Below are 15,155 nucleotides of genomic sequence, written 5' to 3' on the forward strand. Positions count from 1 at the left end.
TGTCTAAGCCCTAGACACCCACCCGTGGGCAGCTACGCCGAGCTCAGGGCGCCTGCTTTAGGATGAGCTAAATCTCTGCCTCCGACCACCACAGGTGGATCGCCACCGACCAGGGGACAACCGAGACCCAAATCCCACCCATTGTGCCTGAAATACCAGCAAACAGAACCATACGCCAAGGAAATCAGTTGGGTTGGTTTGCTTCTTAATGAATCTGTTCCTTCTCTAGAAAATGACTTCATTTTCTTATCACAGATGTTGAAACAAATGTGCTGGACTACAGCCATTAAACATTACTCCTTGTTTCCTGACACAAACATAAAAATTACACAATATAAATGAATATTCCCACCAAATTAACAACTACAAAATCTTCCAGGATCATCTCCAAGTAATTAGCTGGTTCTCCCATACAAGTAGAAAGAAACTGCAACTAGCCGCGTACGTTTGCTACGGATTTACAACAGCGGCGTATTTCAACTTCTTAGTGCAACCAGATGGACGTGCAATTCCCAGCCATCAGCGAGTGCAACCGATGCAGAAGTTATCACGTACAACTCAATGGCTTCAATGTGTGAAGACATCTCAGCTGATCACAGCGATGCCTTTGGCCTGTGAATTGCATAATATCTCTTGCAATAACCACAAATTACCTTGACCTACGCCATTAAACATATGGTAGCTAACTACCAGAAAACCAAAGCTTTTTTGGTTGGTTGGGGGTTTTTTTTTTTGTTTGTTTCTTTCAGTTTATTTATTTTTAACTCAGTTGTCCAAAGATGAAAACGAATGCGCAAAAACAAAAAGCAAACAAAATCTGTAAATAACATCCAGATCTTAACACGGGAGTGTCTCCTTCCTTTCAAAAGCACTTAGCTCTGAAATCACAAAGAGGTCGTCGTCTGATTAAAATCATGATCCTAGTTAGGACGGAAGATGCGAGCAGCAGTAAGAAGCACAGCAATAAAAATACAGGCAACATGACATCAATGAAGATTAACTTTGAAGTTTGAAAAAGGAGACAATTGATAATTGAAACCATAGGCATTAGTAGAATACATTTAGCTGAGAGGGTTCTTCGAATACATCCGGAACAAATGGAATTCCAGAGCTGGTATGGGCCGGATATTAGACAAAGCTGCAAAATCCTAAAGGAGACAAAAGTAGCTCGATACACATTGCTGTTCTGTACTTGGAAAAAAGCAGGATAGCCCATTCACATTTTACAGCAATATGAAATACACTTTTATTGTATTGAAGACTAGAAACAACATTCATGAGTCACTACTATTGTCTTAACTCCTCCACTGAAAATAACGGTTTCATTATAACTGTCAACAATCTGAAGATCGGTTAATGACTAGCATAGATTAAAGCAAGACCATTCTTCAACCCAAATGAACAATAACATTTTATTTGGGATTCTTCCTCTCTCCTGTAATTTGCCTGACAAAATTTTCAATGTTCCCGAGGGACGTAATAGAATGAACACCCCAATGAAAATAAAACTGTTAGCGTCAAGGTACGCAAGCAGACAGCTAGAGCAAGCCCAGGGTTAAACTAAGAGGGTACCAACGTGAGAATCTGCTGAGCGCTGGAAGGGGAATGTCAGTGTCCAACGCCAAACTGGGGCCTTCAATCGTTACACAATCATGGCAGATGACAGAGGATGGACTCAGAGGTAGGTAAGTATTTTTTTTTATTATTTTGGGATCCTCCAACTGACTTGAAATCATCAAAAAATGCTTTAGTCTAAAATGCATTTCAAGTTAGTTCTTCATTTAATGGGTAGCTACATACCGTTTCAGCACGAGAACATACCACTGCTACACATCCCTGTACCATATCACTGCTTTTATCTCCACCAAAGCTCACATTTAGTAATCATCTTGTCGCTTGCTTAGTTCCAGCACTACTTCTCTTTTGGGATGGCTGCTTTTGCCTCCAGCAGCCAACTGCAACGTGGTGGCACCTTGGGCTGGCTGCCGCTCACCCGCTCTGCAGAGAAATGTCCCATTGCCTGGAGAAGGAAGAGGGTCCCGTGCTCTGCCGCAGCACCGCTACCGCCTGCTCTTCATTGTTTCCATCTCTTGCTCCATTCAAGACTCCCAAACAGAAGCCTAAGCTTGCATTTGAACTTTTCTCAACTCCCTAATGCTCTAGCTGCTAGTTGACAAGGCAACATCTTCTCTACATCCCTCTTTCATCTGCAGATGCGGCTCAAAAGCAGATGGAAACCAAATGTGTCAGGTGTGAAGCAACGTTTCGCTGCTTGATTTATAGTTGAACAAGGGGTGCAGGGTACTGTCAAAGTTAACAGCTTAAAGCCACATAGAGAATTAAAAGAAAATATCTGTTACAGGAAGGAAAAAATAGAAAATACCTTATTCTTTTCAGAAAATAATAGAAGGGAGAGAGTTGTGGTTTCAAACCCAGGAAGATCAGAACTTGCACATTATTCAGGCAAGTCCCCAGCAAGGGCTGAGCCTCCAAGAAGTGGCAGCTGTGCCCTCGGGCGTCATGGGTGGCAGGCAGCACCGACTGTACTGAACACAGCCCACAAATCACAACCGCAGTCGGCCCTTACGGCCGTGCGGTGAAGGTTAGCATCAGGTTTACTACCAGCAGGGTCTGGATGGAATAACTAGCACATTTTGTTTAAGCATCAAGAAGCAAACCCACAGCTTTCATGACATGAAATGCTAGTTACGTGCTATCACAGACCATCAAAGTTGACATATCAGAACCTCTGGCTTTGTGCCACCTTCCAAAAAACAGGGGTGGTCTAAAACCAGAGTTCAGGAACTAGGACACGAAAGGCAGTGTTATCTAAAGCTACAATTACTTAACCATAACCTTACAAGGAACCAAGGAGTCTCCAAAGGCACTCCTTTCCTTAGGGTGGACATCCACAAGTTCAGATCCACCTCGAGCAAGGGGATGGTGTTGGACGTTAAAAGAATTCATTGACCAAAAAGACTGCGGGACCACACACTACAAACCTCTGCAGCAGAGCGTCATACTGAAGGTGGCATGGTCTCCACCCACTTATGCTTTAAAATAATTAAAAAAATAAATCAATCACTGAACATGTTCTGAGTAAACCCTACAAAAATATACATCAGTGACACAACAGACCTTGCGAGGAACTTGGCTCTTTTTGTGAGCTAAAGGAAGCAGTACCCATCTAGTGCCCAGGCAGCAATTTCAGTATTTGGTTCGGACTTGCCTGATAAAACTCCTCACTGTTGCACCAGTGCAACCAGTTATCTCCAGCTGAGAAATAAAAAAAACCCCATCAGTCCAGCAAATTAGATTTTTACATTAGAGAGAAAGGAAAAACAAGTGAGGAGATTTTTAAGACTAAAGGGTCATTAGATCTTGTTTCTTGTCTAAGGCCACAGAATCACACCCATCCTGAGCTCAAAAGCATGTTTGAATAAAGTGCGTTCTTCAAGAAGGCATCCAGGCCTGATTATAAAGATATCCACAGTCTCGTTAAGCCCTTCTCCACTTGATTAAAGAGCACTCAGTGTATTCTCCTTGACAAGGCACTTGTGCACCATAATCAAGCCCACATAATCAACCAACTATGGACTAGCTTTAGCAGATGAGAAATTCTTTGCATGAAGCCCTGGCTCCACTGGAGGCACTGACTTCATTTCAGCCGTGACTGAATCCCTCACGCACCAACGCGTCATTTGTGGCCTGAGGTCACAGTTGCAATGTCCCCATCCATGGGGACGTGACAGGACGCCTCTTGGTCTTCTTCAGCATTAGAATCATAGAATCACAGAACAGTTTGGGTTGGAAGGGACCTCAAAGCCCATCCAGTCCCACCCCCCTGCCATGGGCAGGGACACCCTCCACTAGCCCAGGTTGCCCCAAGCCCCATCCAGCCTGGCCTTGACCACTGCCAGGGAGCCAGGGGCAGCCACAGCTTCTCTGGGCACCCTGTGCCAGGGCCTCAGCACCCTCACAGGGAAGGATTTCTGCCTCACATCCCATCTCCATCTCCCCTCCTGCAGCTTCAGGCCATTCCCCTTGGCCTGTCACTCCCTGCCCTTGGCACCAGCCCCTCTCCAGCTTTCCTGGAGCCCCTGCAGGGACTGGAAGGGGCTCTAAGGTCTCCCCGCAGCCTTCTCTTCTCCAGGCTGAACCACCCCAACTCTCTCAGCCTGTCCTCATAGCAGAGGTGCTCCAGCCCTCCCATCATCTCCGTGGCCTCCTCTGGACTCGCTCCAACAGCTCCATGTCCTTCCTGTCCCGGGGACCCCCGAGCTGGATGCAGCACTGCAGGGGGGTCTCACCAGAGCGGAGCAGAGGGACAGAATCCCCTCCCTCAACCTGCTGGTCACGCTGCTGGACATGCAGCCCAGGACACGGTTGGCTTTCTGGGCTGTGAGCGCACACTGCTGGCTCATGTTGAGCTTCTCATCAATCAACACCCCCAAGTCCTTCTCCTCAGGGCTGCTTTCAATCCATTCTCCACCCAGCCTGTAGTCGTGCTTGGGATTGCCCCGACCCATGTGCAGGACCTTGCACTTGGCCTTGTTGAACGTCATGTGGTTCTCACGGGCCCACCTCTCCAGCCTGTCCAGGTCCCTCTGGATGGCATCCCTTCCCTCCAACCTACCACACCACACAGCTTGGATTCAATTTTTAAGCTAATTACATTTTCAAGCAAAGCACTGGACCGAGAGGACGGGGAGCAAGTTGCTCCCGCCAAGGTGGCCACAGCCACGCACACGCTAGGAGCCTGATGCTGGACCAGCAAGGGCTACGCTGACTTCCCAGCCTGGAGAGCACCTATGGCATTGCTGGCATTTGTTGATTTTATTTTAACAAATTTCTATATATTTATGTTTAAGAAGGAACAGACACACCTAAACCCAATTCTAAAGCAGCGAGCTGTAAGAACTTATTTTCCCCAAACAAAGCAAAACCTCTCGTTTCGTATTTAGCATTTTTCTTGAGCACACAATGTGCAGTAATGAGGTACACATATTTTCCATGCTCGTTAAATCAATGACACATAGTTGAAATTCAGAACCACAAATAGGATCTGCGAATGTGTATGCAATTTCGATAGTCCCCATTACGCTGATGTCCGAGAACACCACGCTATTTGCAAAAAAAATATATACCTTTGCAAAGCCTTATTAGAATAAGGCATTTTATCTCCTTTTTATAGATGGTTAATGGAGTAATGGAGATATTTTGTGACTTAACTATGGACATATATGTGTTCTGCAGCAGGGAAAGATCTTGAATTAGTTTTTTTTTTCTCATTCCTATATCAAAGGCATAGCTTCCATCACATTTTAGCAGTGTACTTTACAGTCAATCACTGATCGTTCCCCCAACAATCCCTCAGATTTGTGTCAATACGTCAATTGATAAGAGTTGAGGATGTATTTCATTCTCCTACCAAATTGGTCTTAAGCAAGTATAACTCAAGACATTGCAATTTATTTCTGTCTCCCAAGGAAAATGAAGTTGCAAGCAGTTCACTTGGATTCGGCAATACAGATACAGCTCTTCCACACTCGAGGAGAAAAATGTTACTGCAGTATTTTAGCTACATTAGATATTGGGGGGGGGGGGAAGAAATGCTTTCATAAAAGTGTGTTGCATCCTGCTGTACGGCACCTCGCTGTGCTAAGCTACTTTGTGCTACGCTGCATTTGTAAGCGTTGTTCAACTGACAAAAGACTCCCATCATATCATATCCAGGAAATTTTTTCTGAACGTATTTGGATAATATTGTACTTTGCCAGTACAATTTTATTTTTTTATTGCAGTAGTTTTTATATTGCAAATTGCAGAACCGAGATGCCTTTAATGTGACACTGATGGGATGGAATATAGAACACATTTCTAAATTCGATTAAAAAAGATAAAGATTTATACCAAATAAAACCCAATTTTGCTCTCTGCTGTCAGTGAAGAAAGGCCAGCAAAATTCCCCAACCTGATCTCACCCTCATGCCTAGAGGCTGAACACTTAATCCCAATGAGAAAGCAAGGGTTATGTGTGAACAGCGTTAGAGGAATCTGTCATTAAAATGATACCGATCTCTCAATATACGGAATGCATTAAAATGTATAAGCGGAATGCAGTTCCTACTTTGGGATTTTGCTTTTTTGCCTCTACCTCCCAACTCCCATGCTAGGGTTTTTTTGGGTTTTTTTGTTGTTTTTTTTTTTTTAAATTTCCTCCATCCCTTCTGCCCTCCCCTCCCCAAAAAACACGAGCCTGGCTCAGCAGAGCTCTGGGACGTGACACGACCAGGAGCGTGTAAGTAATAAGGACACGCAAAGATTGTAACATTAACGCCGACGCGCATCAGGGCGTTCAGACATTCTTCTTACTGTAGTAACTTCAAAATACATTAACTAAAGTGCAAGGAAAACTGTGCCAAGTCGCTGCTGGAACGTGAGACTATACATCAGGGGTCCTATTTCTAGCTTTAATGATGAATTCTTGCGAGACACTCAGTTTCCTCATCCATAATGAAGACAAAAATATTTACAGCCCTTTGACTTGTTCTTTGAGATCCTTAGGTAAAAGAATAATATAAAATTTATTACTGCAGGGGTAGAGAAGGGACATTGCTGGTTTGTATTTACAAGACAAAAGGAGGAAGCTTTTTCTCTAGCCATTAAAGTTTTAGAGGCAAAATTGAAACAGAATGAGGAACTGCTCCAGAACTACATTATCTTCTCTCCTGAAAATGGAGAATAGAGCCAAGGCGAGAAAGTAGCAACACATTTACACTCCTACTTGCAGCTGAGCAGCAGAGCTTTGGCAGATGTGATTTTAGACCTACATCGTCCTTGAGATGCAAAGACACAAGCAATTAAGGAGCAGTGGCTTGATTCAGGTAGTAACTGAATCCAGAGAAGAACCTAATATAAGATTTTCGATGCGGCCCTATGAATATAACTGGACAGGAAAAAGATTTTACTTCCAGTCCTAGTCTGTTTTGATTTGAAAAAATAATTTTTAAAAAAAATCAAAGACTAGCTTAGTCAACTTCTAGAAACAAGCAGCAGCCCCAAACTGATCTGTAGCTTTTAAATGCTAAATGAGACAATCTTTGAAATCATTTTTATGGCCGTTGCCTAAGCCTCCTCGTTTCTGCCACGCTACATCACGCTGACCTCAGCATGGAAGTCGCACGTCTCCTGTACCACGACCCAGCCGTCACTGGCTTTGCCCTCAGCAGACCTCCTTAGCCTCCCGCAGCGCTGCTCGCCCTTGTTCTGCCGATAACTCAAGATGAACCTCCAAGATTTTTGTCGTAGGAAAGCGTTTGCTCCAGCCCCTAAGACTCACCTATTATATGGCAAATAGGACGAACCACATAAAAATATTCCTTTTTTTTTTTAATTCTGCCTCACTTATGTAGTTCTGTATAGTGATCCACCTTCTTCAGTATTTACCACCTCTGTGATACGTGCATACGCCTTCAATTGGAGTTTAACTGTTCCGTGGTATATTAGAGAGATTAAGGTGAAGAGTATATCCCTGGCTCTTAGCGAGGGCTCCCACTAGAGAATATCTGCGCAGCTTCTATTTGGAGACTTGATGGCTACGAATCTGATCCATCATATAGATACCATACTGATTTTCAATTTCTCAGGCAAGGAATCCTCCCAGAAATCAATTATAACAATACAAATCATCACCAAAAGTTATGTTGACATCTCTGTTTTCATACACTGATATTAACTGGGTTTAATTACATGGACCATCCTATTATTTTGTGGCTCAAAGATGCCAGCCTGGCAGACCATCACGGGTTGGTTTGTTGCAGATCACTGGAAAATCTGGTATTCAAAATTTATGGTCAAGAATTAGTGGTCCTGAGAATTTCTCAGCTCCTCCAAGAGCTACATTTTTATCTGGATATAATGACCTCAAAAAAACCTCCGGGTTCGGACAAGCTTTTTAAGCCACTCACGGCAAGACAACACTCTTTTTATTTTTTTTAATATAAAAATATCTTTAAATAACCAATGCCATATATACACAGATTTTTTTTTTTCCAAAAATTAGTTTGGAAATGTTTTTTGTACTTTTCTGCCTTGTAAATATTGAAACAAGTTCTACCACTTTCACCCATTCACAGTAATATCGTTCCAGTTATATTTGAAAAACATTTGTACCTTGAACTTTAATTCTTGATATCTTCCACATCCTTCATTCCTCTGACTCTCCACACGTTCTGGGGTTTTATTCATAATTACTATTATTAGATTTGCTGGGGGCTTCAACTAAAGCTGCCTTTCTTTTCAGTGTGTTATAGTAACCTTGTATTGCATATCTATAAAACACACTTGCAATTCCCCAATAGCCATTTGATTTCATTCCATTTAAATTCTCCCTGGCTGCTAATTTGACTCCTGCACGGGGGAATTCTCCTCTGCTTTAAGAGGTTACTTTCCAAAATGTAGTAGTGATGAGACAGTCGTGTGTGTTTTGCTAGCAAAGCAGGTTAATGGCAGAGAAGAAAGCAATGTGTTTCATGCAATTAAATAAAATAAAAAAGCCACCCAAAAAAACCAAATGAAAAAAATACAAGGTCATAAAATGCCAAAACCTGGAGGCGACCTTCAGTTGCATCCATCATCTCTGATGTTTAGGATCTCTAAAAGTCACTAATAGTTTATTAGTGTCTTATTATTTATAATTATTATGACTGAGACAACACTCCATATTAAAGCTGTAGTGCCACTATTTAGTATAAAACTAATCTCAAAGCAGGAACGCAAAGGCCGTTCCAACGCTACCAAATTCCCTTTTTGAGATTCTTTGTGGAGCGCATTTTGAGAGCGGAATCGGTGACAAATTTCCAGCGAACTACCTCATTCTTCTCTGTACACCCAAATTTGCAAGCCAGCCTAGGGTCCACTAGTTGACAGCATCAGCATCCTCGAGCTAGCTCAACTGCATAAGATTAATAATAATGCTACCAATCCTTCCAATAACAACGTATGCTTTCAAATACACTCGGAAATAAATTACGTAATATTCTTGAGGTCCTTGTTCTGAACTCAATCTGTGCTTCCAATATACGTACTAAAACCTAGCCCATTTAGAGCAATCACCGAAGCCTCTACGCGCATTTAATAAATAAAACCCCTAATCTGGCAACTAGCCGGGGCGTGTTAAGCAAACGGCTCTTTAGTAGATATTGGTTATTGTTCTCGTGCTTGCATTGATCTTTGGATCAGCTCCTCGCTAAGAGGACACACCGAGTGTAAGTACAACTACCTCCTTGCTCATTTTGATTTCCGACCAGGCAAGCTGCTATCCACGGGAAACTGATATTTGTATGTATTATGCAAGAGATTACTTAAGAACTAATCAGATTTATCCAGGGAAGAGAGGCAAAATAGCTCATTCCCTGGGATTATCAATAAGCATTTTAAATTTAACCTTTTTTTATTAAAGGTCAGAGTATAGCTAGCTTATAAAGTGACCTCAGCAATGCTGTTCATTTGGGGGGCTGGAAGGAGGGATAACCCAGATGCTGGAAGTTATTACGTGGATGTTTTGTAACCAGGAATTTACCTTTCAAGAATAACACGTGGAAAGACGATAGCATGCATGCTGTGTGACTACTCTCACGTCGCTGCCTTGTTTTCAAACTTGACTTTAACACATGACACCTTAGGAGGATATATTTAACCAAACAAGAAATTATTTCTCCCCCGATCCATCCAAATACTAATAATTAAAAAAAATCAGAGTAATTACACTATCGCTAAGTAGCACAGCATGTTCTGCGACAGGGCATACCCCATCCAAATGGTTCTCTCCTAATGAGGTAAAAATGAAGTCTTTAACAGAAATTATCCCAATTCACCAACTTTATACAAGCGATGCCTGTGCCGGGTGCGCTCCTCAGGACCAGGATCCGTTTGTTGCTCAGTTTGAAAATCCAGCCCTTGACGTAAAAGCCACTGATGGAAAATTCAGTACAAAAATAAACAGTTCTGTCGTGGTCTAGGCCCAGCCGGTAGCTGGGTGCCACGCGGCCGCTCACTCACCCCTCCCCCAGCGGGACGGGGAGGAGAAGTCTAACAAAAGGCTTGGGTCGAGATAAGGACAGGGAGAGCTCACTCACTAATTATCGTCACGAGCAAAACAGACCGAACTTAGAGAGGGAATTCATCTAATTTAGTACTAAACAAAACAGAGTAGAGCAATGAGAAAATACAATCAAGTCTTAAAACACCTCCCCCCACCCCTCCCATCTTCCCGGGCTCAACTTCACTCCCGGCTTCAACCTTCCCCCCCTCAGCGGCACAGGGGGGCAGGGAATGGGGGTTGCGGTCAGTTCAGCACACGGTGTTTCTGCCGCTTCTTCATCCTCAGGGGGAGGACTCCTCACACTCTGCCCCTGCTCCAGCATGGAGTCCCTCCCACGGGGTGCAGACCTTCACGAACTGCTCCAGCGTGGGTCTCTCCCACGGGGTGCAGACCTTCAGGAGCAAACTGCTCCAGCGTGGGTCCCCCACGGGGTCACAAGTCCTGCCAGCAAACCTGCCCTGGCATGGGCTCCCCTCTTCACGGGTCCACCGGTCCGGCCAGGAACTTGCTCCAGCGTGGGCTTCCCACGGGGTCACAGCCTCCTTCAGGTGCCTCCACCTGCTCCAGCGTGGGGTCCTCCACGGGCTGCAGGTGGAATCTCTACACCCCCTCATCCTTCCTCCATGGGCTGCAGGGGGACAGCCTGCTTCACCATGGTCTTCACCACGGGCTGCAGGGGGATCTCTGCTCCGGCGCCTGGAGCACCTCCTCCCCCTCCATCTGCATTGACCTTGGTGCCTGCAGAGTTTCTTACATCTTCTCACTCCTCTCTCCAGCTGCAAAAGCTCTCCCTAACTGTTTTTCCCCTTCTTAAATATGTTATCCCAGAGGCGCTGATTGGCTTGGCCTTGGCCAGGGGTGGGCCCATCTTGGAGCCGGCTGGCATTGGCTCTGTCAGACACCGGGGGAGCTTCTAGCAGCTTCTCACAGAAGCCACCCCTGTAGCCCCCCCCCCCCCCCGCTACCAAAACCTTGCCATGCAAACCCAACACAAGTTCCAATGGTTATTACTGATTTTAACTTTCTTCCTACTTGCAAGAATATCATTTCAAGTCTCCAGTCATTAGTTATTCATCTAGTTTATAAAAACCTGCCAATTAAAGAGCCTTTTCCCCCAAGTAAGTGCTTACAGAGCACACAAACAGCAATTCTATAAAGATCTCCAGGATAAAGTACGGAATTTCTCATGTGTTTACCAAAAGGCAGGCTACGTACAGAAAACACTCTAATTCTTTTCTGAATTATTATTAATTTATCAACATTCACTCCTCAGCTACTGCCTCAAAGAAGACGCTCACATTCGGCTCGTATTCCGTTTTCTTGCAGCAGAAATCCCTTCCAAGGCATCCTTAGCTCTAAACAGAGGCTTCACGCACTTCCACGCATCACCTCGCTGGTAAACGAGCATCAAAATACATGTGGTGTAAACGAGTTCACTTTATACCACGATACGGATCCATCCGTCAAGGGGACCTGGCTCTGGTCTTGTGCATCACCTCTGCAATTTCTGCATCTATAAATGACACACTTTTTTTTTCCTCCTGGGGTTTTTGTTGTCATTTGGCTTTTTTGGGTTTTTGTTGGCTTTTTTTTTAATACGGACTCGTATAAACAGGCACTCGAGAACATAAATGTAAAGCTGGTTAGATTTGAAAAATAATAAACACTGAACTTGTGAAATTTTATTAAGTGGGCCACATCTGTTGGAAATCTGTTTTCGTTAAAGAATAAACACTGTTAAGCACTAGCTGTTGAGGTTAAGAGTAAGGTAAAGACCTGACTTGGACTATTATTGGCTGTTAGGGAACGTACAGCGACACAGGGACCCTCCCGGGGTATAAAAAGGTGAGAAGAAATCTTTAAGTTATCTTTGCACCTGATACAAGCTCAGCGTCTTGCACGAGCAACTGATGGCCGAGCTTCAAAGAGATTGCGTGCTCGAGCTTGGCCAGACCTTCCTAAAGACTAAGTTTAACTATTAAACTCCTATTTACCAACAAACTCACACCAAACAACATAATTCAGTATATCGCACCCCTTTCATTTCCCACACGGACGTTTACCGAATAGGATGCCCTCAGAGAAGATGCTTCCCGTATTCACGTGACTACTCAAAACTAGTTAAACCTGACCCAATCGACCTCGCCTTCCTAATTCCTCCTCTTGGGCTCCATTTCAATTCGGTCCTTTTTGCCACCATTACCCTCCTCAGAAGTGCAACGGCGAGGAAGGAGCCGAATCGCACAGCAGCTGCCAAACTATTCGCGTTAAATAGGAAGGAATTACGCGATATCGTTACCGTTATCTCGCGCTGCGGCTCGGCAGACGAGCTCGGAGAGAGAGAAGGAACCTGCGTAACAGGCAATACTACAGCGGCAGATTACTGGAACGGCTAATGACAAATGCAGGATTATTATTTATAAATAGAGAATTAATAGCTTTCGAGCACCAAACTACTCAACTTTTGCTTTTAAAACGTCATCTGTATTTCTGAAGTGTACAGACCTCCCAAAGAAACACACTCATTAATTTACAGAAGCAACGAATTTGGCTAGAGAATTAATTCTTTAAGTACTGGTTTATATAAGATCCTTTGCCTTTTTTTTTTTTTGGTACAGTAGCGTTATTCCCTCTAAATTAATTAGGTGAGGGCATGTTGTTAACTGAATATGTATTTCCTCATGTTTTCAGTATTTGCTGAAACTTTTCACCTGGGATTAAGTTTCTGGACCCCAGAGAAAAGACCAGCACTTCAATTAGAAAGGTGAAAAAAAAAGTCCATTTAAAATGAGCTTTCTGAGAAAACCTGCAATGGCTACTCTTAAAATTAAGAGCAACAGATAAAACTTGACACATTAAAAATTTCTAAAGAGTTTTGCTCAGGTTTGTCGAGCTTTTTTTATACAAATTCTTCAAAATCTGTTCTCATATGGCCTTTGTACTTCTATAGGCACATGGTTTCTAACGGAGGATTTAGCAAGGCTGGAGCTGTTTGTAAAATGTGTTTTTATTCATAGAATCTTTAAGGTTGGAAAAAACTTCTAAGATCATCTAGTCCAACCGTCAACCCAACTAAACCCATACCATGTCCCCAAGTGCCACATCTACACGTTTTTTGAACACCTCCAGGGATGGGGAATCCACCCCCTCTCTGGGCAGCCTGTTCCAATGCCTGACCACTCTTTCGGTGAAGACATTTCTCCTCATACCCAATCTAACCCTCCCCTGGCACAACTTGAGGCCGTTTCCTCTTGTCCCATCACTTGTTCCTTGGGAGAAGAGACCGACCCCCACCTGCCTACACCCTCCTTTCAGGCAGCTGTAGAGAGCCATCAGGTCTCCCCTCAGCCTCCTCTTCTCCAGGCTCAACACCCCCAGTTCCCTCAGCCGCTCCTCATCACACTTGTGCTCCAGACCCTGCACCACTCCGTTGCCCTGCTCTGGACACGCTCCAGCACCTCAATGGCCGCCTTGGAGCGAGGGGCCCAAAACTGAACCCAGCACTCGAGGTGAGGCCTCACCAGTGCCGAGCACAGGGGGACGATCGCTGCCCTGGTCCTGCTGGCCACACCATTCCTGATACCAGCCACGATGCTGTTGGCCTTCTTGGCCACCTGGGCACACTGCTGGCTCATGTTCAGCCATTTGTCCACCAACACCCCCAGGTCCTTTTCCACCAGGCAGCTTTCCAGGCACCCTGCCCCAAGCCTGGAGCGTTGCCTGGGGTTGTGGTGACCCAAGTGCAGGACCCAGCACTGAGCCTTGTTGAACCTCTTACAGTTGACCTCAGCCCATCAATCCAGCCTGTCCAGATCCCTCTACCCTCAAGCAGGTCGACACTCCCACCCAATTTGGTGTCATCTGCAAAATTACTGAGGGCGCACTCAATCCCCTCATCTAGATCATTGATAAAGATATTAAACAAGATCAGCCCCAAGACGGAGCCCTGGGGAACACTGCTTGTGACCGGCCGCCAACTGGATTAGGAGTGCAGGGGGGAGAATCCATCCCTTCCAGAGCCTCCTCAGGCCGAATAATCAAACTACACATAGGAAACACAGTTGCAAATGGTCACTTGTAAAGTGTCTTCTAGTTCTCAAAGTAAAAACTTCCCACCCAGCACCTTCTCCCCCCTGCAAGACACATCAACCCACCCACAAATCTCTTCTCTCTGGTAATGGAGGTTGAAGGCTCAACTATTGCTTCATTTACGTGGTAAGTTAAACTACAGGTTTGGGTCTGGTAGGGCCAATTTTACTTTTCTGTCCAGGAAATGAGTGATTTCTTCCTCCAAATATTTTGTTTTGCTAACCTGTATCATATCAGACAATGAATTTTTCTATCAAGAAGAGATACAGATATCTCCAGACCCACCATAACATCAAATCAAATATTTATGCCACAGGCACTTTGACTAAAGAAACTAAATGACTAAAGATGTTTACCCCTCATTCTTTTTTCTTCTGTGCTCTTTGGAAGCTCTAGAGATGATTAGAAATTATTTGCCAGGATTGTGGTCAGTTTTGCCCGAATCCTGACAGATATGCTATGCGTACAAAACAAATCACAACCACTATCTGTGGAAGAAGCAGCATTTTAAAAATACAGCATTATTATATACTACCTACGCTGGTTTTTTGTTTATTGCTTATTCCTTTGAATAGGATTTAAGAGTTTTTCTTTTTTTTCCCCACTAACCAGGGGAAAAAGGCCAACAAGAGTATCCTGCCTTCACTAATTATGGGAGAGGAGAGCTGCAACTGAAGACAAATTTCTACCAACAATAAAAACCAGGAGAGGCAGAATTAGCAGCAAAATAGCAGATAGCTCTGAACCATCAAAGCGTGCACATGAGAACAAAATTCCCAAGAGGCTCAATAAGATCTGAATTTTTGTTTCAGGAGCACCACTCATTTCTTATAAGAGCTGCTGTCTGCTCACATTATCCTGAAATGAGACCTTGCGCTGCTTGCCCTAAGCCAAAGTCTGACGGACTCCACTAGTTCCTTGTTATGTATTTTCCTCATTATTTGCTCCAGTGTTTCCCTGG

General features: G+C 44.2%; 1 protein-coding gene across 1 annotated transcript in view; it reads right to left on the minus strand.

Annotated features, from left to right (window-relative positions):
• Positions 1-15,155, minus strand: part of DCC (DCC netrin 1 receptor) — a 366,068-nt gene that overhangs the window by 294,137 nt on the left and 56,776 nt on the right. The window lies entirely within an intron of this gene.

Source organism: Grus americana, chromosome Z (assembly GCF_028858705.1).
Source record: "Grus americana isolate bGruAme1 chromosome Z, bGruAme1.mat, whole genome shotgun sequence".
In the NCBI taxonomy this organism is placed as follows: domain Eukaryota; kingdom Metazoa; phylum Chordata; class Aves; order Gruiformes; family Gruidae; genus Grus; species Grus americana.